This window comes from Dama dama, chromosome 5 (assembly GCF_033118175.1).
Source record: "Dama dama isolate Ldn47 chromosome 5, ASM3311817v1, whole genome shotgun sequence".
NCBI lineage: Eukaryota > Metazoa > Chordata > Mammalia > Artiodactyla > Cervidae > Dama > Dama dama.
Window position 1 is genome coordinate 53,824,252 of NC_083685.1, and position 24,790 is coordinate 53,849,041.

Genomic DNA, 24,790 nt, shown 5'->3' on the forward strand with positions numbered 1-24,790 from the left:
GCTCATGAGACCTAAGGTCAAACAAAGACTGGATTGTCAAGCACCAACTAAGTGTTAGACTTTACGAATATAAAAATTGCTAAAGGCAAAAGGAGATGTTTAAAAGAATTTTTTTTTAACACTAATTTCACGTAAGTAAACAAAGAACTAAAGTGAAAGTGAAAGTCACTCAGTCGTGTCCAACTCTTTACGACCCCATGGACTACACAATCCATGGAATTATCCAGGCCAAAATACTGGAGTGGATAGTGGTTCCTAAACTAATCCTAAAACTTTAGGACATAAGATATCGACATGACATGACTATTTAAATTTCTGCATAAGTGAAAATGTGTTATATCCTTCACTGTACTTGCATTACAATTACATGCTTCTTGCTTCTACACTACACAAAGTCAACAGTTATCACCAACAATGACTATAACTAGGTCTGAATGAGACTTCACAGTGACTCTGCCCCATTGAAATTTAAGAAAATTCAATCCAGGATTAACAAAACCTTTTGATTTTAAAGCCAGTTCTTGTATCTTCTCGTGTCATACCTAAATAAGTCCTCTTGTGACATTTCTTGCCTGAAAACTACAATGCATGTCCTCTCCTCCTCAGCTTTGTCTGACACTTCAATTTGTAGGAACTGCATAAAAAATGAAAATTGTACTTCCCATCTGAACCTGCTATCAGGTTCCTGCTTTGAGGCAAAACATACTCCCCTGCAGTGTACCCCACCAGCATGGGGACCCCCTTTCTCTCTCTCTATTCCTTTGCCCTGATGGCACCTCTGGATGGCTTAATTCGTGCTTTTTGGCTGCCTAGACAGTCAGGACACCTAAGGCCGTTTGGCCCTATCACTCCTCGCTTCCTTCTTTTCTATGGCTAGTATCACTTTCCTGCTTTTTTTCTAGGGTTGAATCTCCAGACTTGGTGCTGTTATCAGCAAGACAGAGTTGATTTCGGCTTCGAGCTCCTGGCTGGTAAAGCTGCATCGCCGGGCAATCCTTGTTTCTTAAGCGATCTCTCTTAACCACTTCTTTCTTGGCAGTTTTTTTCTGAGCTGCCTACTGGCTCTGTACTTTCAGACTGCTTTCCTTTATCCCGAAGTGCTTCTTTCTCCCTCTTCATTTCTTCTTCCTCTCTCTTGCAAGCCTCCTCGTCTCTTGGTGCTCCTCCTGCCTGCGGGGCTCTTCCTGCCGCTTCAGCCTCTCTCTCGCAGGATGTGCTCCTGGCCTTGTTCGTAACCCCGCTCCCTCTCCCCGTATTTTCTGCCACCCTCATCTTCAGGCCTCTTAGGCTTTTCATCTTTAAATTCACCCTCAGAACTCCTGGGCAACGTACAACTCTGCCCACTGGCTCTTTCGTCACTCAGATTCTCTTTGTCCAATTTCTTGAGCTTTTCTCTTTTCTCCAATTCTTTTTCATCTCCTTTTTCTGGCTTCTTGAGCAGTCTGATCTTTGTTCATCCTTTAATTTGTCCCTTTCTGGAACTCTACCTTCTTTGGCTTTTCTATATCTTTCTGTTTTCGTTTCTCTTTCCACTTCCTCCTCTCTTCTCTTTGCCTTTTTCTACTTCTTGCCACCTTCTTTCTTCTCTCTTTTCTTCTCTCATCCTCTGCTTGTTTTTCGGGAAGCTCAAAAGTGGAGTTGTCTTTTTAGCTATGAGTTCTCTATTTTTTGCTTTTATGTCCTCTAGCAGTATCTCTGGAGTAGATGTCATTTTCTCTTTATCTGCAGCATAGCTCTCCAAAAGTTTTCTATATTCTGGATCATCATCGGTAGTCCCAACTTTAGTATTTCTTTTCTTAGTCTTCTTTTTTGCAGCTTTTTGAAAAGGTGCAAGTTCTATGATGGCAGGATATTCCTGACCTTTATTGTCAAGGAATACATAACCATCAAAATGATCCCTGAACAAAATAATGTCCTCTTGGTTTTTAAACTTGAGGTATGCTCTTGCATACATATGAGGATATAGACTAGTATCATTAGAAAAAAACTCAAAATAATCATGCTCAGGCATAGGCTGAAGATGTTCCTGAAGCTGCTCTTGGTCAAAGTGGGCGGTAATCTCTGAAATACCACCTGGGGGAGTTAGGAGGGTTACTTGCTTCTCCTTAGGCCTGTCTTCCTTCTCTCCCTCACAGCCACAGCTTCACTCCTCATCACAGTAGCACGGCCTAAACCAATATCATACATCATTTTGAAAAATTCTATAATTGAATTATAGAATTCAATAATTCTATGTTTTATTGAAAACACATTTATCTTCATGACAGAGAAAGCTGGCAATAAATTGCTATTATATAAAATTTATTTTAGCTTAGGAGATTCTATGGATTACAATAGAACACTGTCCATAATTACTACGCTTACTATGGATAACTGTCAAATATGTAATAGATGAACCTAGAAAGGAATACAGATATGAAGAGTAAAATATTAGCAGAAGGAGTGTGGGGCTTTTTGGCCTTACATTTGTGTTATCTGCTAACGTAAATTACATCAAGATATAAGAAATCCAAAGGGAATAGTGCTTCATTTCACCTCTCCCACACTGCTGCAGCATAGATGGACACTTACATAAGATCCCACAGAGATCTGCTGGACTAAATGTTCATCTTTTATGACTGCATGGAGGTTTCATTATTCTTTCCATACCATTTCAGAAAATAAATTTTGAGCTAGTGAGCCATCTGCTCACACCATGGGGATAAATAAAACACACTCCTGACGGATGCTTAGAAAAAGGAACTCACTAAGTATTCCCTCATTTTATATGGTAGCAAATGAAATAAGTCTTTAAAATAGTCAGACCAGTGGCATGCACTATTTTAAATTTAGCCCAGTATGATTCACAATAAACAAAATGCAATATGACTCTTCTGGAAAATGGGAGAAGTAAACACAACACACATTAGTAAGAAAATGCCACTGAAAAGGAAATCTGACTTGTCTTAGAGAAAATTAAGTACAGCGTACAAAATTTGATACAGCGTATCAGAGAAAAATGTCAATAAATTCTTACTATAGCTTCAAAGGAACGCTGGCAAATGTAGGCTTACTTGGCCTAGACAGCACAGTGGCCACTACATGTGAAAAAATTCAAGAAATAACAGATTCATAAAAATATAACACAAAGTATTTTATAATATTTTAAATGAATCATTAGCTAGTCTGCTTATTATAGCATATTCCACCTATGTAAAAAAGGATCTGAATTAAGCAGGTTCTACTTCAACTGATAAATAAATCAAATTTCAAAAGTAAAGAAAATGTCTCCTCAAAATATGTAGAGATTTTAAAATTTATTGAAGCATTTAAGAGGCTCAATCAGATAACTATGAGCTGCAGAACTGTTATAAGCACACCAAATACTTTTATGAAATCACCCATAGCTGCGTTATCTTTTGATGTCTTAAGTTTGGAAGGTTTGGGAGACTTATTTTTATACTAGAGTAGAAAAACAAATTTTTAAAAGTGAACAAAGAAAATGGAATATATTATGCCCAAAGTAAAATAAGAAATAAAAAGGAAACAAGAAAAACTGTAGTAAAATATTTGTTTTCAATGCATGGGATGATGAGATTTCCTTTTGGGTTTTTGATGTGAAATTGATATTGTTTTAACTTTCTTTGTATTATAAAAGAAACACACACACATATTCACATGGTAAACATGTATATCAAACACCTGGGGTGCAAAATCACCCATAATATTATACTGAGAAGCAGCACCTTTCAACAATATGGCATCCAGCCAGCTAACCTTGACCCTACACATCCTTTAGATAGTTGAGATCCTATTGTGTAAGCAATTTTGTATTTTTTTTTTACAGATAATGTTATATTTGTGTTTTAAAAATATTCATAAAGAATATGAATAACACTCATTCACAAATTTATACATAGAGGCATTGTATTAAATGAGTCATGAGCAAATTAGCTTATTTATAGTGTATTTTACTTACTTACAAAAACATCTGAATTATGCAGATGCTATCTCAATTGATATAAACCAAATTTTAAAACTGAACGAACCGCCTCCCAAAAGGACATAGATTTAAGTTCTACTCATGCACACAAAGTTTATTTAATCATTTCCCTTTCTGGTCTTACAGTTACGTGTGTATGTGTTCAGTCACGTCTGACTCTTTGTGACCCCATGGACTGCAGCCAGCCAGGCTCCTCTGTCCATGGAATTTTCCAGGCAAGAATAATGGAACGGGTTGCCATTTCCTTCTCCAGGGGATCTTCCTGATCCAGGGATCGAATCTGCATCTCCTGCATTGCAGGTGGATTCTTTACTGCTGAGGCACCTGAGAAGCCCAAATGAAGGCAAATAGGTCTGTACCTAATGCAAAGTTATTTCTTTATGATGGAGTCTCAAAAGTTAAATTTGTAAGGTAAATAATATACATTATTTTTAAAGTTCTAAATGAAAATAAGCAAACTGCTTTCCTGAGATTGTGCCACCTTACATTTCCAGAAGTCACAGGTCAAAGTGGTGGTTTAGAGCGGACATTGGTTTTAGTTCTTCAAGAAGGACCTGCCAAAACTGGGCTTATGCATAAAAACAAACTGATCACTTAAAACATGCCATTTCCTTCTCCAGAGGATCCTCCCAACCCAGGGATCCAATCCAGGTCTCCCCCGTTGCAGGCAGACGCTTTACTGTCTGAGCCACCCGGGGAGCCCTGAACACGCGACGGACAAGTTATTATGCTAGACCCCGAGAACACAAAAATAAATACGGTATTCTTTCCTTCACAGATTCTCCAGACCCTCACAATTTAGAATGTGTATGCATTCCTGTGTGTGTGCGTGTATCTGTTTGTGATGGCTGGGGTGCTGGGCTAACGACAAATACTGAGTAACCAAGAGTCACACGCTTCATTTTACTCGACAGTTTTAGCTGTAGCCTTTCTTGCTTACTGAACTACAAAAAATATTTTATAATGAATCCATGGCAGAAAGTCCAAAGCAACTGATTGATGACTCCATAAACAGATTTAATCAAAGTTAAAAAGCAGATGGCCTCAATGAAACCAAACAACTTCAACATTTCTTTTTATTTTTTCTTTTTACTTTGTAAGCTCTACTTAATAATCATAAAATACATATTGAACATGTGCTGTGTGTCAGATACTATTCTAAGCACTTAGCATACTTTAACCAATTTAGAGCTGGCAATACCCCTATGAGTTAAGAACCTATCAATTCCCTCATTTTATATCTGGGAAAACCAAGGCCACATTGCTGGTAAGTGGCAGAGGTGGGATTTGAATCTATGTGCACCAAATAAGGAAATGCACAGTAGGTGTGCTTACTACAAGGTAGAGACTCGGAAAACATTAACCAGTCCTGGCTATGTATGTTTCTGTTTTGGCCTACAGGCTGTGAATACTGTGAGGTCAAGCGTTATGACTAGCATGTCTTTATGTGGCTTTCCTCCAATTAGTTACAATTAATAATTAGTTACAGTTCTATTATATTCACATAAAAATACAAAGACACAAAAGACAAAACAAAAAGAAGTAATGTGGGGGAGTAGACAGTCTTTCTCAAGGATTATTTGCCAAATTAAAGGCAAAGCAGAGGGACTTCCCTGGTGGTCCACTGGTTAAGACTCTACACTTTCAATGCAGGGGGTGCCAGGTTGATCCCTAGTTGGGGAACTAATATCCCACATGCCTCATGGTGTGGCCAAAAAAGTTGTTTTTAATTAAAAAAAAATGTGTTCAGTCGCTCAGTCGTATCTGACTCTTTGCAACTGTAGCCCACCATGGGATTTTCCAGGCAAGAAAACTGGAGTGGACTGCCATTTCCTTCTCCGGGGTGGGGGGAGAAATACACACACACACACACACACACACACACACACACACATACATATATATATATTTAAATCAATATAGATAAATGCTTATAAGATTTTTTTTTCAAAAAAGGTTTAACAAAGATAAATGAATTCAGGGCAGAGGCTTTGACATTGTGATATGGCTTTATAAGCTACAGATTTAATAGCCTGACAGTTTTAAATAAGTTCTCTGTATATCACGGGGATCAATGTCTCCAAATCAACCTGCTTCTCTAGTTTCAGCATTCAATGAATGCACTTGGATTACTTTGACCTAAGGTGCTGGGAAAGCCATAGGCTTGACACTAATGTGAGAGGCAGAGACAGGGGGGACAAATGCCAGAGAGAGATACACGACATAAAGGAATTCCTTGAGACTATCTATATCTGGATGCTTCTGACCCCTCTCAAAATAGGAAAACACTATTTTAAAATATTGAAACACAAACAGTTCCTAGAATTGAGTATAGGAAAAAAACCACTCCCTGTTGGTAACATATTTCAAGGTTGCTATGCCAGTGGCTATTAGGTAACCAGTAAGAGATGCCTCCTAAAGAAAAGGGAACACTCTTGCACTGTTGGTGGGAATGTAAATTGGTGCAGCCTCTATGGAGAACAATATGGAGATTCCTTAAAAAACTAGGAATAAAACTATCATATGACCAAACAATTCCACTACTGGGCACATAACCTAAGGAAACCACAATTGAAAAAGACACATGTGTCCCAGTGTTCTTTGCAGCACTATTTACAATAGCTAGGACATGGAAGTACCCTATATGTCCACTGACAGATGAGTGGATAAAGGAGTTGTGCTGCATATATACAATGGAATATTACTCGGCCATAAAAAGGAACACATCTGAATCGGTTCTAATGAGGTGGATGAACCTAGAGCCTATTATACAAAGTGAGGTAAGTCAGAAAGAGAAAAACAAACATCATATATTATCACATAGATATGGAGTCTAGAAAGACTGTACCATGAACCTATTTGCAGGGCAGCAATGGAGATGAAGGGCAATAGAGACTCGTGGACACTGCAGGGGAAGCAGAGAGTAGGACGAATTGAGACAGTAGCCCTGAAACATGCACATTACCATCTGTAAGATAGATAGCCGGTGGGAATTTGCTGCATGACTGCATGACACAGGGAACTCAAACCTGGAGCTCTGTGCCAACCGAAAGGGGTGAGAGAGGATGGGAGGTGGGAGGGACACTCAAGAGGGAGCGGACATATGTCTTAACATACCTATGGCTGACTCATGTTGACATATGGCAGAAACCAATCCAACATTGTAAGGCAATTATCCTCCAATAAAAAATAAATTAATTAATAATAAAAAATAAAGAAGCAAAAGAAAGATTAAAACAAAAGATGCCTCCTAGGAACTTAAGACTCTGAGCTCCCAATGCAAAGGGGCCTGGGTTCAATCCCTGGTCAGAGAACTAGATCCCACATACTGCAACTACGAGTTCACATCCCACAACTAAAGATTCCGCATGCTACAACAAGGACCAAAGATCCGTCGTGCCACAGCTAAGACCCAGAACAGCCAAAGAAATAAATATTTTTCTTTAAAAGAGATGCCTCCTCATGAAAGGCAAACTTTCAAAGGTAAGGGTGCATACGCTCTACGAAGAAATTCATTATAATTCACACTTAAGAAAGACCAGACTCAGCAATTTCATAATATTTCTCAAGAGGTCAAACATTGGAAAAACTGACCTTGATATCCTTAAGTCCACGGTGGTATAAGAGCAATATTCACTCCAACTGTCTATCAAACTCCAATTCTTTCAACACATATGCCCTCCGTCTAACTACGCAAAGCCATGCAACTTACACAGATCTCCCAAATAGAAATGGTGTACAACTAGAATATCTATCTCTATCTGAATGTTGACATTGGCTGCAACCCAGTATCTTCATACAGTAACTTCAGAAAAGGCTTGCTTTTCTGAAGCTGTTCATGATGAAATAACACATTGCAGGCATTCTCTCTGCATGGGTAGTTTGATCTTCCCCATCTCTTCCTTGTGATTAACTTCTAAGCCTTCTCACTGCTATTTGATTCATCTGATCCAAGAGTGTTCAATTTGGAAAGGAATGAATCAGCATGAACTTCCTCCTCCTACTGTTAAATTATTTCTCCTTATGACCCTTCTCCTCTGGATGTAGGAAGATTAGCACAAGGTGCAACTATTAAAGGCTATCATTTATTCAAGTGTGTGTGTAAAAATATTAATCCATTCCCCAGTAACTTGAGCACTCTACAAATTACACTATACATTTCAGAAATGGGTGTCTCCAAATCTGCAAGTCAGTTGATTCTTTGCAGCAATATCAATGTTTCCCTTCCAAGGAGAAGGCATCAAAAGAGACCCTCAAATTGTGAACAAGAGAGTCAAGGGCAATTAAGACACTGAAGCCTAATCTAAAAAGATACCAATGCCAACTTTATGGAACACTCTAGTTAATTTGCACTTCTAAAATGTTTCAGACATAAATACATCTTGATACTAAAACACTTATCCACATCAAGAACTCACATTAATTTTTTTTTTAATTTTAAATAAAGCATACTGTTCCAAAGCTTCCTAAGCAGAGGGTTAGAGCACCTTAAGTTAGCATTGAGCTATGACAGTCTGTGAAACCAAAAGGTGTCCATAGATTTTTACTTCCTGACAGGCAGAGTTGATGGCCCAACTCAGCCCTGAAGCAGCTATAGCAGGCAGACTGTCACCTCGCAGCTTCCCATAAAATTATGGAAGCAAAATCTCTGAAGGGCGGAAAGAGACAGCAAGGCGGCAGGGCATAACCTTTAAAAGAATGACGCAGCCCAAGGATATGACATAAACTGATTAGAACCAACAAGATCCAAGATGGTAGATGAGTCTTCTTTCACTGGACCCAGAGGGTCAGTATACGCTCGTTCTAACACATCCGCAAGCTAAATGACATACCACCAGTACCACGATCATAAAGGTCACAAAGTAGGCAGTGGATCAATTCCTGGAAATCCTCATCCCTTCCTCAAAACACTAATAACTGGAATATTCCTCCTATTCATTAGTCAATGAAATCACCCACCCCTATAAAAACTGACAACCTTATACCCTCATGCCTCTCTTGCCTTCCAAGATGGCCCACGCTGTCTATGGAGTGTGTTTCCTCCCTAAATAAACTTTCTTTAAGTTTAATAAATAAAAAAACAAAAAGTCTCTGTAATATGAATTCTATCTGAGTATTTTTACAAATTTTTGCAAAGCAGATCCTTCCCCAAAACATCAAAGACATACAAAGCCACAACACATAAATAATGTAGAATAGCTGGTTGGCTACTAATGTAAATTAGTGTAATAGTGAATTATTAATACTGAATAACCATTATGTACAACATGTTTTTAAATAACTTCAGATTAATTACTTGCAAATAGATCACTTGCTTAATTTAGTTTTCACATGTAATTAAAACATAAAATAATCTGTTGTTAGAATACAAATTGCTTATTATTTGTAAAACAACATATAATAGAGTGAAGTTGTCAATCTTTTTGTAGAAGTTTGAAGTCATCCTTAAGCTATTAGCTTTCTATCAAAAATTTTTTTTTCCAGAGAGCAAACAGGTCAGTCCTATCAGAAGAACCACAAATAGATCAGCTTTATTCCAGCTCTTGCAATGAATTGACAGGTTACTTTCTGTTGCTGTTGTTCAGTTGCTAAGTCATTTCCAACTCTGTGACCCTATGAACTGCAGCACACAGGCTTCCCTGTCCTTCACTGCCTCCCAGAGTTTGCTCAAATTCATGTCATGTCAGTGATGTTGTCTCTAATCATCTCATCCTTTGCTGTCCCCTTCTCCTCTTGCCCTCAATCTTTCCCAGCATCAGGGTCTTTTCCAATGAGTTGCTCTTCATATCAGGTGGCCAAAGTATTGGAGCTTCAACTTCAGTATAAGTCCTTCCAATGAATATTCAGGGTTGATTTCCTTTAGGATTGACTAGTCTGATCTTCTTGCAGTCCGAGGGACTCTCAAGAGTCTTCTCCAGCACCACAATTCGAAAGCATCAATTCTTCAATGCTCAGCCTTCTTTATGGTCCAACTCTCACATCTGTGCCTGACTATTGGAAAAACCGTAGCTTTGATTACAATGGACCTTGGGCAGCAAAGTGATGTCTCTGCTTTTTAATATGCTGTCTAGGTTTGTAATAACTTTTCTTCCAAGGAGCAAGCGTCTTTTAATTTCATGGCTGCAATCACCATCTGCAGTGATTTGGGAGCCCCAGAAAATAAAACCTGTTACTGTTTCCACTTTTTCCTGGTCCATTTGCCATGACGTGATGGGACCAAATGCCATGATCTAAGTTTTTGAATATTGAGTTTTAAGCCAGCTTTTTCACTCTCTTTCACTTTCATCAAGAGGCTTGCTGCCATTAGAGTGGTATCACCTGCATATCTGAGGTTGTTGATATTTCTCTTGGCAATCTTGATTCCAGCTTGTGATTACATTAAAAAAAAAAAAAACTCACAACATAGTGGCATATATTATATTGCCAATCCAGCCTGCATTTCTCATGATGTACTCTGCATATTTACTGGATTCATTCAAAGTCTGTGACTCGGTATATTTTTATGGTAGAAATGATCTGACCAAGATTGTTCTTCTATGCAAGAATCAGAAAGTTCTAGACTAAGCATTTAGTGCCTCTTTTGACATGGTCAAAACCAGAGAGAGGGTTTGATTAAATTCAGGGCATATTGCCTCCCTGCTGTTGAAAAAAAATTCTTTAATCTTAATGATCTAGATTGGTTTTCAGGATCAATCAATATCATCACATAATTATTTGTTAAATGACTTGACTATAAATTACAAGAAGGTGATCTGTTAAAGCTTTCACTTTTGAGTCCCATTTTCAAGTTCAGAGAGAATAATCTCTCATAAAGGCTTTTTATGGTAAGATAGAAAATGTCTCTAAAAGCCCAGAGAAAAAGTCAAATAAAAGAATTTTATACTACTCTAGGGATATAGGTAAAAATTAAGGATCTCTTTGGAAATATTCACATATAAGATACTTTCCTACTACAGGGATAGAGTCAAGATACAGTCTTCTAAATGAGCTAAATTGGTTTTTAATCACTCAGATTTTTATATGACAAGTTTTAGCACTGAGATCAAAACAAACCAAAAAGTATTAGTATTTCCAAGGCTCTTATTGGTGGACTTTGTCTTTTAAAAAATGGAATAAGAAAAGTGGGTGGTGGAATACAGTCAATAGTATTGTAATAAGTTTGTATGGGGCAGATGGTTACTAGACTTGCTGGACATTTCATAACGTATGCAAATGTCAAGCCACAATGTAGTACACCCGAAACTAACATTATGTTGTATGTCAGCTACATTTCAATTAAAAAAAAGAAAATTGTGTATCATTTCCAGTTTGTCTTAAGAGCTGAAGAACTCAAATACTTCTGCATTATCAACAAGAAGAAACGAAAAAGGAAGGAAGAAAATAAAGGAAGACAGTGAGAGAGGAAGTAAGTGGGGAGAAAAGGAAATTTCTTACTGGAAAAAGCAGAAAATATCTGACCTAAGAGTTTAATTAATTTAAAATATGGTTGCAATCTAAATATGTGGGGTTTCTGAGTGTGATAACATTCTCCCATGAAAATACAGCATGCTATGTCTCTTGAAAAGACATGTAATGGGAGGCCCAGGAAAAGTTTTATGGGTAACAGAGCCACCTATACACTTTTAGGAAATAGAGACATTTTAAAGGAAAGAGATAAGGATGGGAGCCTTGTTCTTTTGGAATAAAGGCCACTCACCAGTACTGAAATCTTGACAGCAACTGCATCTGTACAGTCCCAAAGCTACAGTGTCAGAGCTGACACTGTGAATCTGGGTAACATTTACTTGTTCTTCTTTATGGGAGATGAAAGTCAAATACAAATGGGAGATTCTGCCATGCTTTCAAGCAATTTCTAGGGGAATGAAAGTCAAAGTGTTAGTCACTCAGTTGTGTCCGACTCTTGGCGACCTCATGGACTGTAGCCTGTCAGGCTCCTCTGTCCATGGAATTCTCCAGGCAAGAGTACTGGAATGGGTAGCCATTTGCTTCTGCAGGGAATCTTCCCAACCCAGGGATCGAAGCCAGGTCTCCTGCACTGCAGGCAGAGTCTTTACCGTCAAAGCCACCATACTATCAAGCAACTTCTAGAGGAGGGCTATTTCAGTTCAACGTGCCTCTGAACCACCTAGGGGCCTTGTTAAACTGCAGATTCGGATTCAGTAGGTGCAGGGTCTCAGACTGTGCAGGGCAGCGTCTGCAGCATGAACTCACTGGAGCAGCCTAGGGCCTCAGCACAGAGGACCCTTATCAGCCACAACCACGCAAGTGTCACCAGAACTGTTGCAACAGGTAGAGTGTTTTATATGTTAAAAGGAACAGATAAATGTACTTTATATTATGATAGGATGAAATTCTTTCCTCCCCACTGACCACTTCTGGAAAACAGAAACTGTTTTATCAGAAACCTCAATAGTGGCTGAGGGCCTCTACAGAGATGTGACACATGGCCGTATGTTAACAGAGATAGTACAGCTGGATGGAGATACTGTTTGTTTCTCTAGCATTCTGTAGTTCAGGCATGTGTGTTTTCAGTGGGACAAAAAGGAAACAAGAGTCACGTGTTTAAGATTTATGTGTATTAAGTTGCTTTTATGTAACAGTCTAACTGTATAACATCAAGGAATATAACATCTGTCTCCTACCAAGTAGCATACTAAAAGGGCAATCACAAATATAACTGCTATAAAATCGTTTTTGTACAAACATTTGAAGACTGTAAATTATAAAACAGACAGATATTAAAAGTACACATTTACCATCTTTGCCCCAAGCTAACATCAATTCTCTATCTGATTTTTATTCGATTTTTACTCAGTGCATCACCATGACCCATGAGCAGGACAGTCTCACATTCAGTCTGGCTCCTTTTTGCTGAATCATCTCTGAGTCACAGCCCCAAAGCAGAGAGTTTCAATACCTAAAACCAATGAATTTACATTGTTTTGAATCGCTCCACATTCTACACTGGAAATTTCTCCCTTAGGCTTCATATTTGTCAATGTCCTCCACAATGCTTGAGAGGTAAGTCATCACAGAGAACCGTCCGCTCTAGTTTCATCATCTGCGATTCCTCAGGAATCAGGATTTGGTATTGGTCACGTTGCCTGCTCAGCGGGGATGTTAGTGACAGCCGCTGTGGCATAGCTAGGGACATGGGACACAGTAGAAGAGGAAGAAGAAGCAACTGAAATGGAAACAACTTTGGAAACGTAGGGAAACGGCCCCTCCAAGGCTGCAGCCAGTCTCTCAGCTTCTGGGGAACAGCCACGGAAGGCGGAAGTGACCACCCCAGAGACAGGAACGCAAGGGAGCGCTCTTGAGACCCGATGGGGCAGCACCGCCCGTGCTCTCCTCTGCTCCGACGCAAGACAAACATCTCAGGCATGCCTCATCCTCAGTGTAAAATGTCAGAGGACCAGCCTTTACCTGCACTCTGAGGTCCTTGTGCCTCAGCTTCTTAATTTTTATTTTTTAATTTAATTTTTTAATTGGAGTATAATTGCTTTACAATGTTGTGTTACTTTCTGGCTGTACCCTACTACAAAGTGAATCAGCTCTATGTATACACATATCCCCTCTTTCTTTGACTCTCCCTCTCCCCCAGCCCCATCCCACTCCTCTGAGCCATTACGGAGCCATCACTGAGCTTCCTGTGTATACAGCAGGTTCCCACTAGCTTCTTAATTTTCATAACATAGCAGTAATCCCCACTCCCCACACCACCACTCCCAGATCATGGAGGACGCAGAATAAAATAACACGAATAAAAAGAGGAAAGAGAAAGGACTATATGATTCAACATAATTATTATTATTCACAATGCTTCTCTTTTTTAAATACATCACCTGCATAGCTACATGGATCCAAGGAGCAAATTGACATGTGGTACTCAGTGAAAAAGCCTGGGGAAAAATGGCAGAAAGGTCTAAATTTTAAATTTGAATTCCAGGCAATTCTTGTTTTGTCTGACAAGCCAGGCCTCCATGGAAGGCCTTGTAACTCAACTACAATCTGAGCTCCATGGAAGACCGGAGATGCAGGTAAAACGGAAGCTTTAGCAAAGACATGATGGATGAATAGGGTTGTCCAGGCTAAGAGAGGGTGGGGGAGGGGTTCTGGGAAAGAACTAGAGGCTGGGTGGGGCGTGACAGAGCATTCAACTCAGACCCGGAGCAGACCCTGGTGAGGATCCGGAAGTGGACAATTATTTCTGGATCGTCCCCATCCTGGAATTCTGGAGCAAGCAGAAGAATCTGGTAGCTTGAAGGCAGTGAAAGAAGGCATAGCCAACACAGGGGGACCATGTGATTACTGATCGTGAACTCTGAGAATATATTAATTTAAAAATAATACCCAATGAATACAATCTGTTAGGAAGTGGCTGATATTAAGCAACACCTTTCAAGCAGAGAACTGGGTTCTGGCACACGCAAATCACAGTCACAGTGACTGGCACATAAGTCTGGCCTAGCCGGTTGTGTGGCGTGACCTCGGACTATTGACAAGAGAGGGCAGGTGTGCCCAGCAACCAGAAAGAGGGGAATCCTGACCATCAGAATGTGAACGGGTGACTCCAGAACTATTCTTGATGGCAGGCTAGATGCCTCTATGGGTTGGGGTTATGTTTGAAAAACAGAAACCACTCTGAGTATGTCAAACAAAGGAAACTGGTTCTCCAGGGAAAGCTGAAAAGCAAACAGGGGAGTTTGAGGCAACCTAGAGATTAGCCTGCACAGGAAATTCTACCCCTCTTGGGACTGGAGGAGCAAAAAGAATGAGTGTGTTCCTAAGGCCCAGAGGCTGGGGCTGGCCTGCGGGACCTAGAACCAGAGTAAGGCTGCCCAGTGGAAGGGAACCAAGAAATGGGCTCAGCACTCCAGACCTGCCACCCAAAATGAATGAGAGAGAGAGAAATATCTGGGCTTCTCCTGCCCCTGCTCATTATATCAGCACTTACCGTTGCCAAACCTTCCAACCAACCTGCTGGCAGGGGAACCTGGAATGCTCTCTGGGATATAGGGAAGGGCAAGGAATGCTAGCCAGCAGATGATGGAGACTAAGACTTTAGCTCCCCTGGAGAAGGAAATGGCAACCCACTCCAGCATTTTTGCCTGGGAAATCCCATGGACAGAAGAACTTGGTGAGCTACACTCCATGGGGTTGCAAGAGTTGGATAGGACTTAGTGACTAAACCACCACCACTCACAAGAATTTAACTCATAGGGTTATCCTATTAGTTAACCGCTTGCACTGATCTTACACCAAACAACCTTCCAAATACCATTTGTTCAGTGAAGTGAAGTGAAGTGAAAGTCGCTCAGTTGTGTCCGACTCTTTGCAACCCTATGGACTGTATAGTCCCTGGAATTCTCCAGGCCAGAATACTGGAGTGGGTAGCCTTTTCCTTCTCCAGGAGATCTTCCCAACCCAGGGATCGAACCCAGGTCTCCTGCATTATGGGCAGATTCTTTACCAGCTGAGCCACAAGGGAAGCCCGAGAATACTGGAATGGGTAGCCTATCCCTTCTCCAGGGGATCTTCCCCACCCAGGAATCAAACCAGGGTCTCCTGCATTGCAGGCAGATTCTTTACCAACTGAGCTATGAAGGAAGTGAATAGAGACTATTCACCAATCAGCAAATTAAGTATTTTGTTTCGCTTGGCAGCGAAATTTCTGACTGTAAATTAACAAACAGGAACTGCTGGCCATGAGTTTTATTACTGCAATTCAATCTCTCTGAATGAAAATCACGACCTAGGTCCTAAAAGTGGAATCTGGACAAAGGTTGCACAAGTAAGGGTAGCCTTGGTTCCAGGGCTGACTCTAGAGTAAAGGGGTGGAGGGCAGACTCTTTTGGAGAGTCAGAAGGTAAGTATTTTAGGCTCCATGGGCTGTACAATCTGTTGCATAGACTACCTACGAGATTACTCTGCAATATAAGGAGAAAGCAGCTCTCAACAACGTTTACACAAATGAGTGTGACTGTGTTCCAACAGAACTTTAGATATGAAGAAGAGTCGTGGGCTGGATTTGGCTGTCAAACTGGGCCACAGTCTGCTGACTCCTGACCCAGACCAATGTTAACCAAGTAGAGGAAGTCCATTTTGAAGTAATTCTCAAAATGAAGCTATAATAAGTAGCTAACAACTTGAGGGTACAGCTGATATACATTGCTATTTACTAACTGGAATTATACCCTTTAATCTCAATTTAATAAAAGGTTCAAGTTTTATTATATTTTCCCTGAATTTCTCCTTTATATTACAGATCACTCAGAAAATCTCTTCATATTGCCTCAGAGCAATTTTTATATTCGTGATGACTTTTGACTTACTGCTTTTCTATATAATTTGAGTTGCGTGTAATTGCAACAGGACTTTAAAGAATTTTCCATCGAGATTTTAAAAATATTTTCATTCCTGGTACTTAAAAACTATGCCATCATCCATTTTTTTCTCTTTATGTAACATGTGGTGGGAAAATCTTTAGCATAAGAACATTTTCTTTCAAAAAAATTTTTTTCTAGATCTGACTGAAAAATGATGATACTATCCACTCAGTTGTTTTCAGAAAAATGTGTAACAATAGAATATCTATTAAAAGGTTACATAACTTTTTATAAAATTTCAAATAGGAACAACTTTTTAAAGATTTTTTTTTTGAAGTCTTCTAAAATTGCACAGGGCTTCCCTGGTGGCTCAGTGGTAAAGAAACCAATGGCCAGACAATGCAGGAGACAATGCCTGGGTGTGGAAGATCCCCTGAAGAAGGAAATGGCAACCCACTCCAGTATTCTTACCTGGAAGCTTCCATGGCCAGAGGAGACTGGAGGGCTACAGTCCATGAGTTGCAAAAGAGTCAGACAAGACTTAGCGACTAAACAACAACAACAACAAAATTGCACAACATAAGCTGACAGGCATAGGTTAAATCATTTCCAGTCCTTTCTAGATTTTGCAAACTTAGCTCTAATGCCTTCTGCTGTCTGCCATTTGCTCCAAGTTGATTTCTTCTTTGTAGCAGTCTTTAGTTAGGCCTACTTCCCATTTCTATATTAAAACTGCTTAAAAAAAAAGTATCAGTGATACTCAGCTTTTCTTTGCATTTTCTCTTAAGATAAAAGCTTGCTCTCTCTTCCTTGACCGAGAGCACAAGATGAGGCCACAGATTCTAAGACACAAGCTAATCTGATTCGACTTAACCGGTCACTCTCACTCGGGGTTTGGCTCCTTACCTTCACAGCATGTGTTTTTTTTTGTCAAGGTTTCACACTGGTCTTTCCATTCTTCACATATTCATCTTCTTACGAAATTTATTAGCACCTTCATGTGGGTGGATCCTGACTCTCCGTTCCTGAATTCGCGTACACATCAACTTTTCATCAAATTAGCATTGGCTGGCCCTCTTGAGAGTCTTCCCTTTGCAGTGGTAAAGAACCCGCCTACGATGCAGGAGTCACAGGAGACACAGGTTCAATCCCTGGGTCAGGAAGATCCCCTGGAGGAGGCCATGGCAACCCACTCCAGTATTCTTGCCATGGGAGAATCCCATGAACAGAGAAGCCTGATGGGCTACAGTCCATGGGGTCACAAAGAGTCGGACAAGACTGAAGCGACTTGCTCGCCCCCATGCACGCACGGCCCCCTTGAGATCTTTACTTCCAAGTCTCTGATTAAAAGGAAAAAAAAACACTGCTCGTAAGACACAAATATCATTCCCTCTAAAATTCCAGATGATAAACACCACATGAAGTTCTTGACAATTTCAATTTTTCTTATGTTTAAATATTTAATACAGTCACATGGCAGTAAGTGTCACTTTCTTCCCTTGGTCAAAATGACTCCATTTGGAGGAGGAGAGTTAATTCTATTACCACTCCAGTCATGTGATATCAATGGAATTGCTACTTTCGCCTTCCACAGCCCCAGGTGTAGGTCTAAGGAGTACAGTGTGAGAGACAGCAAGCAGCCTAGGGCCTTGGAAAAGTTGCCTGGCTGAGGGCTGTGTGCTCTTTAGCTGCACCTGTTATACTTCCTTCTGACTACACTGGGAGAGAAGAGGGAAGAAAGGGATGGAAATCAGCGAGCTATACCAGTTCAAAACAAGAGAGCCTCAAGAGAAAACACAGGCCCACACAACAACCGGTATGTGAAGGTTTATACGGCTTTATTTATAATCACCCCAATTCAGAGATCCTCAGTGGTGAATCAACACACACGCTGTGGCACATCAACAGAGAAGATGCTACCCAGGAGCCAACTACTGATACACACGAAGTGAAAGTGAAAGACGCTCAGTCGTGTCCGACTCTTTGCAACCCCATGGACTATACAGTCCACGGAATTCTCCAGGCCAGAATACTGGAGTGGGTAGCCTTTCCCTTCTCCAGGGGATCTTCCCAATCCAGGGGTTGAACCCAGGTCTCCCACATTGCAGGTGAATTCTTTACCAGCTGAGCCACCAAGAAAGCCCAAGAATACTGGAGTGGGTAGCTATCCCTTCTCCAGCAGATCTTCCCAACCCAGGAATTGAATCAGGGTCTCCTGCATTGTAGGTGGATTCTTTACCAGCTGAGCTAACAGGGAAGCCCACTGATACACACAGTGATAGGGATAAATCTCAAATGCTATCTTTTCGGTAGAAGAAGTTAGATGTAAAAGGCCAAAGACTGTATGATCCCATTCATAGAGTATCCTGTAAAAGGCCAAACTATGGGGATGGCCCTGGCTGTCAGGGAATGTTGGTACGGGGAAGATCTGACTACGAAGCGGCAGCACGAGCATGTTTTAGGAGGCGATGGGACGCTCTTGTATCTTGATTGCGGTGGTGGTACATGACCCTTATCAAAACTCATTTGCTGTTGTTTAGTCTCTAAGTAGTGTCCAACTCTTTGTGGACATGTAGTCTCCCATGGACTGTAGTCTGCCAGGCTCCTCTGTCCGTGGAAGTTTCCAGACAAGAATATTGGAGTGGGTTGCCATTTCCTTCTCTGGGAATCTTCCAACCCAGAGACTGAACCCATGTCTCCTGCATTTCAGGCGGATTCTTTACCACTGAGCCACCAGGGGTCAAAACTAATACGACTGTAAAAAATAATAATAGTAATAAGTGAATTTTATTTGCTATATGCAATTTAAAAATAAATGTTAAAAATGAAACCAAGATGCGACTCCCCAGGCGGTGGTTAAGACTCTGTGTTTCCACTTCAGAGGGCACAGGTTGGACCCCTGGTTGGGGAACTAAGATCCTACATGCCATGTGCCTTGGCCAAAAAAAAAAAGAAAGAAGTATTTCAAAAAAAACAAAAGTAAAATCAAGATAGGGGAGAGCCTCCTGGCTATGGAAGCAAGAACAGAGACTAAAGATTAAATCCCACCACTGTTTAATTAACAACCTGGGGAAGAGTCTCGTCATCTTTTCCTTAAGTTTCGCCTCCCTGGTGCAGTGTGAGTGGTCAGGTGTTGTTCTCCCCGTGGGTCAGGAGGATCTGTGCTTGCAGACACTCTGTTCACTCTGGCCCTGCCTGATTCTCTGACCACCGAGGCTAAGTTGTTTCGTCTCATCTAATTTGATGGAGACTTTGATTTTTTCTTGCAGCAGCTTGAAAACAAAACAAACAAAACCCCAGCAGCTGTTGCCTGCATCTATCTCTGAGATTTTCATCAGGGCCAAGAGAATCTCTTTTTTCCTTCTTGAAACCCAAGTGTCCCAGGGGAAGCACAACAGTCTGCTCACAATTTTTTATAAAGTGTAATCACGCTCTGAAACTGAGAAGGCCACACAAATGGCATAAATCGGTTCTCTGGGAATTTATGCTGCTCCAAAATGAAACTCAACGCTAGTGTCAGATCCTGTGCTTGACCATTCCCTGAGGCCTGACGGGGCTGTCCTCGGCCAACATGGACTTTGATGAATAAAGGGAACAAGTATCCATATTCTCCCCTCTGGAATCTCAGAAGGTCTTCTGGAGTTTGAAAAGATACATTTGGAGGGAAGGGCCTCCATCTTATAAACTTCACTGCTTTGCAAGGGGAATGATTTCGCTTTATCCCATATTTCACTATTACCAGGCCTGCTTTCAAAAGCAGAGGAGATTATGTCTATAGTTTTACAAGGAGTTTAAGATGAGAGGTAAGTTCCTAGAAACTCTCTTCCATTTCAAATGCAAAATATCTCTGTACAACTCTGGAGATGGCACAGGGTTAGATTGTTCTTTTTAATGAAGAGTTATTTTGTTTCATCATTTTTATCAGTTGTCAGGTTCTAATAGAGATGATTTGTTAACAGATGTGCCTAATTCGTTGTAAAACATGATAAAGGGTATTTGGTTGCCGTGAGGCATTCTTAGTGTGGAGACTGTTTGGAGAAGTCAACTCTTGGCTAAAATATTGGCTGTCTGCTCTGCTGTATGCAACACATCCTATTCTGTTTTCAGTGATCTTAAAATGAAGCCTTGCTTTATTCTGGAAAAAACACTAGGCCAACAAACCCCTAAGAAAGTCAAATGGCTGCTTTGATATCTTTTCCCCTTCTTACTTCCACATTTCATTTTCATTCTTTGAGGAGCATATAAGTGATCAATTGCTAGAGACCCTTCCCACCCCTGCCCCTCCCCCCACCCCCGGGGTGGGGGGGCCCAAATTCCATTTCCACCACTTAATAGTCCTATGAACTTGGGCAAGTTACCTAACCTTGCTGGGTTTCAATTTCCTCATTTGAAAAATAGGGATGGTCAATAAGAGTATTTATGAGGAAGGATCATTGCTTCTCCCGCACTGCCACAAAAAGAAGAGTTATATAAAGTAGTTAGAACAGTGCTTGGCACAGAGTAGGTTCTATAAAAGTATAAGCAGCTGTTGTTGTTATCAGGGCAACATCTGGTGAACACCTCGTATAGTAGTATAATGAGAATGATTTGGCTGGTCAGGGAGAAATGACCTTAAATTATACCCCTGTATAGGAATCTAGGAAGACATATCTTCAGGGCAACACTGGAGACAGAGACAAAGAGAACAGATTTATGAGTGTGGTGTTGGGGAGGAAGGAGAGGGTGGGATCTACGGAGAGAGTAACATAGACACATATACACCACCATATGTAAAATAGATAGCCAATGGGAATTTGCTGGATGACCCAGGGAACTCAGATTGGGGCTCTGTAACAACCTAGAGGGGTGGGATGGGGTGGGAGGCAGATTCAAGAGGGAGGGGACATAGGTATACCTATGGCTGATTCCTACTGATGTTTGGCAGAAACCAACCCAATATTGTAGAGTAATTATCCTGCAATTAAAAATAAATAAATTTTAATAAATAAATAAATTTAATTCTACCATGTATTACCTTCACGTCCCCTGAGCCCCAGTTTCCTCATCTGTAAATGGGGCTAATGCCTCCTAACAGGACTGCTGTATACAGATTTAATGCCGAGCATTTAGCTAGCATCCTGCTGCTGTATGGTAGTATTCAGAACTGTAGGCTCTGGACCCTTACGTCTGTGATACTTTGGGCAAATTAACCTCCTGGATATTCAGTTTCCTCTTAAGTAAATGGCAATAAATGTAGCACTGAGTTCATAGCACTGATGTGATGACTATATGAAATAAGGCCCATAAAGCATGTTGTTGTGGTGGTTTAGTTGCTAAGTTATGTCTGACTCTCTTGCAACCCCATCAACTGGAGCTTGCCAGGCTCAATCCATGGAATTCTCCAAGCAAGAATCCTGGAGTGATTAGCCATTCCTGTCTCCATGGAATCTTCCCAACCCAGGTATCAAACCCGTGTCTCCTGCACTGGCAGGCAGGTTCTTGACCACTGAGCCCCTGGGAAGCCCCAGGGTAAACATACAATCGCCCAAACAGCAGGGCCTCTCTGTCGATTTTACCCATATAAAATATGCTTTGTTAAAGTCTCTCTCCTGAGCCTCAGGCCTCTTGCGTGTCATAGGGCAGCACTTACCTCCCTCTGAGGAGGGCTTTCAGCCCTGTTACCCCTGCTTCTCCCTTTCTCTCCCCCGCCTCACACTTACCCTCAGAAGCAATTACACTCCAACCTACCTGGAGAGAATCTTCTGGCTTCTCTGGGATATTGGCCACACCTTCCAAAATGAAGCAAAGATCTGGGAACTGTCTGAAAACTGACATTGGTGCATGCATCTCATTTCAACAGATTAGGTCCTATAGTAGCTTTTGACTCTAGATTTTGTGCACTGATCATTGGTCAGACTGCTCAGACAATTCATCAAGTCTGCTTTGAACCATTTTTAGACCCTAAATGCCAAAATTCTTAATGACTATTTCTATTGGGATAAATGGATACTATCTCTTTTTACCACGCACAATACGTAGCCTCAAGTGCAGGGAGAAACATCCCAGAATCCCATCTATTTTTTACTATCATAAAGCATGGTCAGGTCTCATGATTGTTTAAAATTATAAGACAGTCCCTCCTTTCAGAGAGCCAGAATACTGGAAAAAATATTCCTAATTTTAAAAGACATGTGCCTGTGTGCTAAATTGCTTCAGTTGTGTCCAACTCCATGGACTGCAGCCCGCCAGGCTCCTCTGTCCAATGGTATTATCCAGGCAAGAATACTGGAGGGGGTTGCCATGCCCTCTTCCAGGGGATCTCACCACAAAAAAGGAAGGAAGGGAGGGAGGGAGGAAGAAAAAGTACTTCTTTGGAGAACACCCCTTCCCAGTGAAGCCAGATTAGTGGCTTCAACAGGGAGAGTAACCCAGAGCAGCACATTAAGTCTCTCCATACTCTGTCATGAAGTCCTGCTACCTCTTTCAGTAATCTCTGAAATCTCTCTTTTCCCTATTCCTCTACTGCTAACATTCTCGACCCATGTCATTACTATTTAGCTTCTGCCGCAAAAGACACATATAAAGCAAAACCTCTAATTCACCATCAAATCTGAAATCACCTATCTGGATTCCGACTACCTTCCTATCTTCACCCCATCCAGGACTAGCTGCTATCATCCATTTAAGTTTTCCTTTCTCATTGTCAAAATGTGTCACTGGGACCACTTAAAACACACTTTCTAATTTCTTAATTAGCTTCATTTGATATTCTTTACTCATTTCAGGTATGTCGCCTTTTCATAACGTCTCCCAAGAAATGTTATATTCTATGAAATAGCAACTACTTATCTGAAATTGTGGATGCGTCTTTTTTCCCCAGGTTTCTTCCTCGAAATGGATTATATTTGTGAGGGAAAGGGCAAGGGGACAAAGCATCAGCTGGTACAATCTAAGCTTAGCTCTGTGGAGGGCTTTAGCTGTAGTCCTCCAGACAGGCTGACCCTGATTGTGATGGGAGAGAGAGGGATACAGGGGCCATGCGTGCCCAGCAGGGGGAAGTGGACTCCGGGAGAAGGCGCAGGGAGGCTGGCGCAGGAGGTCATCAGGAACCTCTAAGAGGGCAGGGGGCGCCGCCATGGGTCGAACAGTCCCCAGGCTACCTACGAGAGGTGTGATTACCAACTGAGATCTGTTCATCTGACTGTGGGACCTCCACGGTGACAACCACAACCACACTGAACCACTGAGCAACAGCCGCATGCTTAGTTGCTCAGGCGTGTCCGACTCTGTGACCCCACGGACTGCAGCCCGCCAGGCTCCTCCGTCCGTGGGGGATTCTCCAGGCAAAAGTACTGGAGTGGGTTGCCACGCCCTCCTTCAGGGGATCTTCCCCACCCAGGGACTGAATCCAAGAGTCTCCTGCGTTGCTGGCAGATTCTTCACTGTCTGAACCAGCAGGGAAGCCCACGGGATTTCTAAAACATTACCCCTGGGGAAGTGGCCATCCCGACTCACAGGACTGCCACACAGCCCTAAGTCTCACCCAGCTGGATCACTCGCGGCTCGGACTACCGCCTTGACGACTATCAGCCCCGAGGACACACACATGGTCAAGTGCAAGTAGCCAGTACTGCTGGAACACTCAAAGACTAGAAACGCAGGTCTAGGCTAAGGGCATGTCAGCATTTGGGGAGTTCTACTTTACAAACAACTCTATCAGTCATGAAAACACATGCTGTGTAGATGTCAGCTGAGCTGTTATTTTGAGCAGGGTAAATTTTCTCTGCTTTCTTTCTGTGTCTTCTCTGAGCTCCCTTCTTAACTTCATCTGCCAAGCAGCTCACTCTAAGCAAAAGGCATCGCAGAGAAGGGAACGGTTCTTTTGCCTAAGGTTCTTTTGTCTATTGATAGACAGTTGGAAACATTATGAGACAAAAGGAAGAAACCTGTGTGTGTGAGCTCAGTCACTCCGTTGTGTCCAACTCTTTGTGAACGCATGGACTATAGGACATCAGGCTCCTCTGTCCATGGGATTCTCCAGGCAAGAATACTGGAGTAGGTTACCATTCCCTTCTCCAGGGGATCTTCCCAACCCAGGAGTTGAACCCGGGTCTCCTGCATTGCAGGCAGATTCTTTACTGTCTGAGTCACCAGAAAAGACCAAAAGGAAACCTATGCTGCCCCAATGGAAGCACCTGAAGATCTTTTGCTTCGATTGGACAGAGATAAGAAAAGAGCCTTGTCAATCAGATCCTAGCACTAGAGGGATTTTTTTGTTTCATATTTAGAGACTTCAGATTCATGAGACTTCTCTACTAAAGGAGTTGATTTTTTAATCTTTCAAATTTTACTGGGAAAAAACCACCTAAAAGCATAGTGTAGAAAATTAAGCAAAAAAAAAAAGTCTGTGAGGTTCAAGACTTTTTAGAATAAAGTAAGAATTCAATTATTCTCTCTTTCTCTCTGTATGAGACAAAGAGGGTGAGGGGGAGGAGGGAGA

General features: G+C 41.4%; 1 protein-coding gene and 1 pseudogene across 1 annotated transcript in view; both read right to left on the reverse strand.

The window, feature by feature from the left end:
• The window catches only part of RNF150 (ring finger protein 150), a 268,182-nt gene that overhangs the window by 193,941 nt on the left and 49,451 nt on the right, over positions 1-24,790 (reverse strand). The gene's annotated exons all lie outside the window — the stretch shown is intronic.
• Positions 846-23,427, reverse strand: LOC133057940 (regulator of nonsense transcripts 3B-like; annotated as a pseudogene).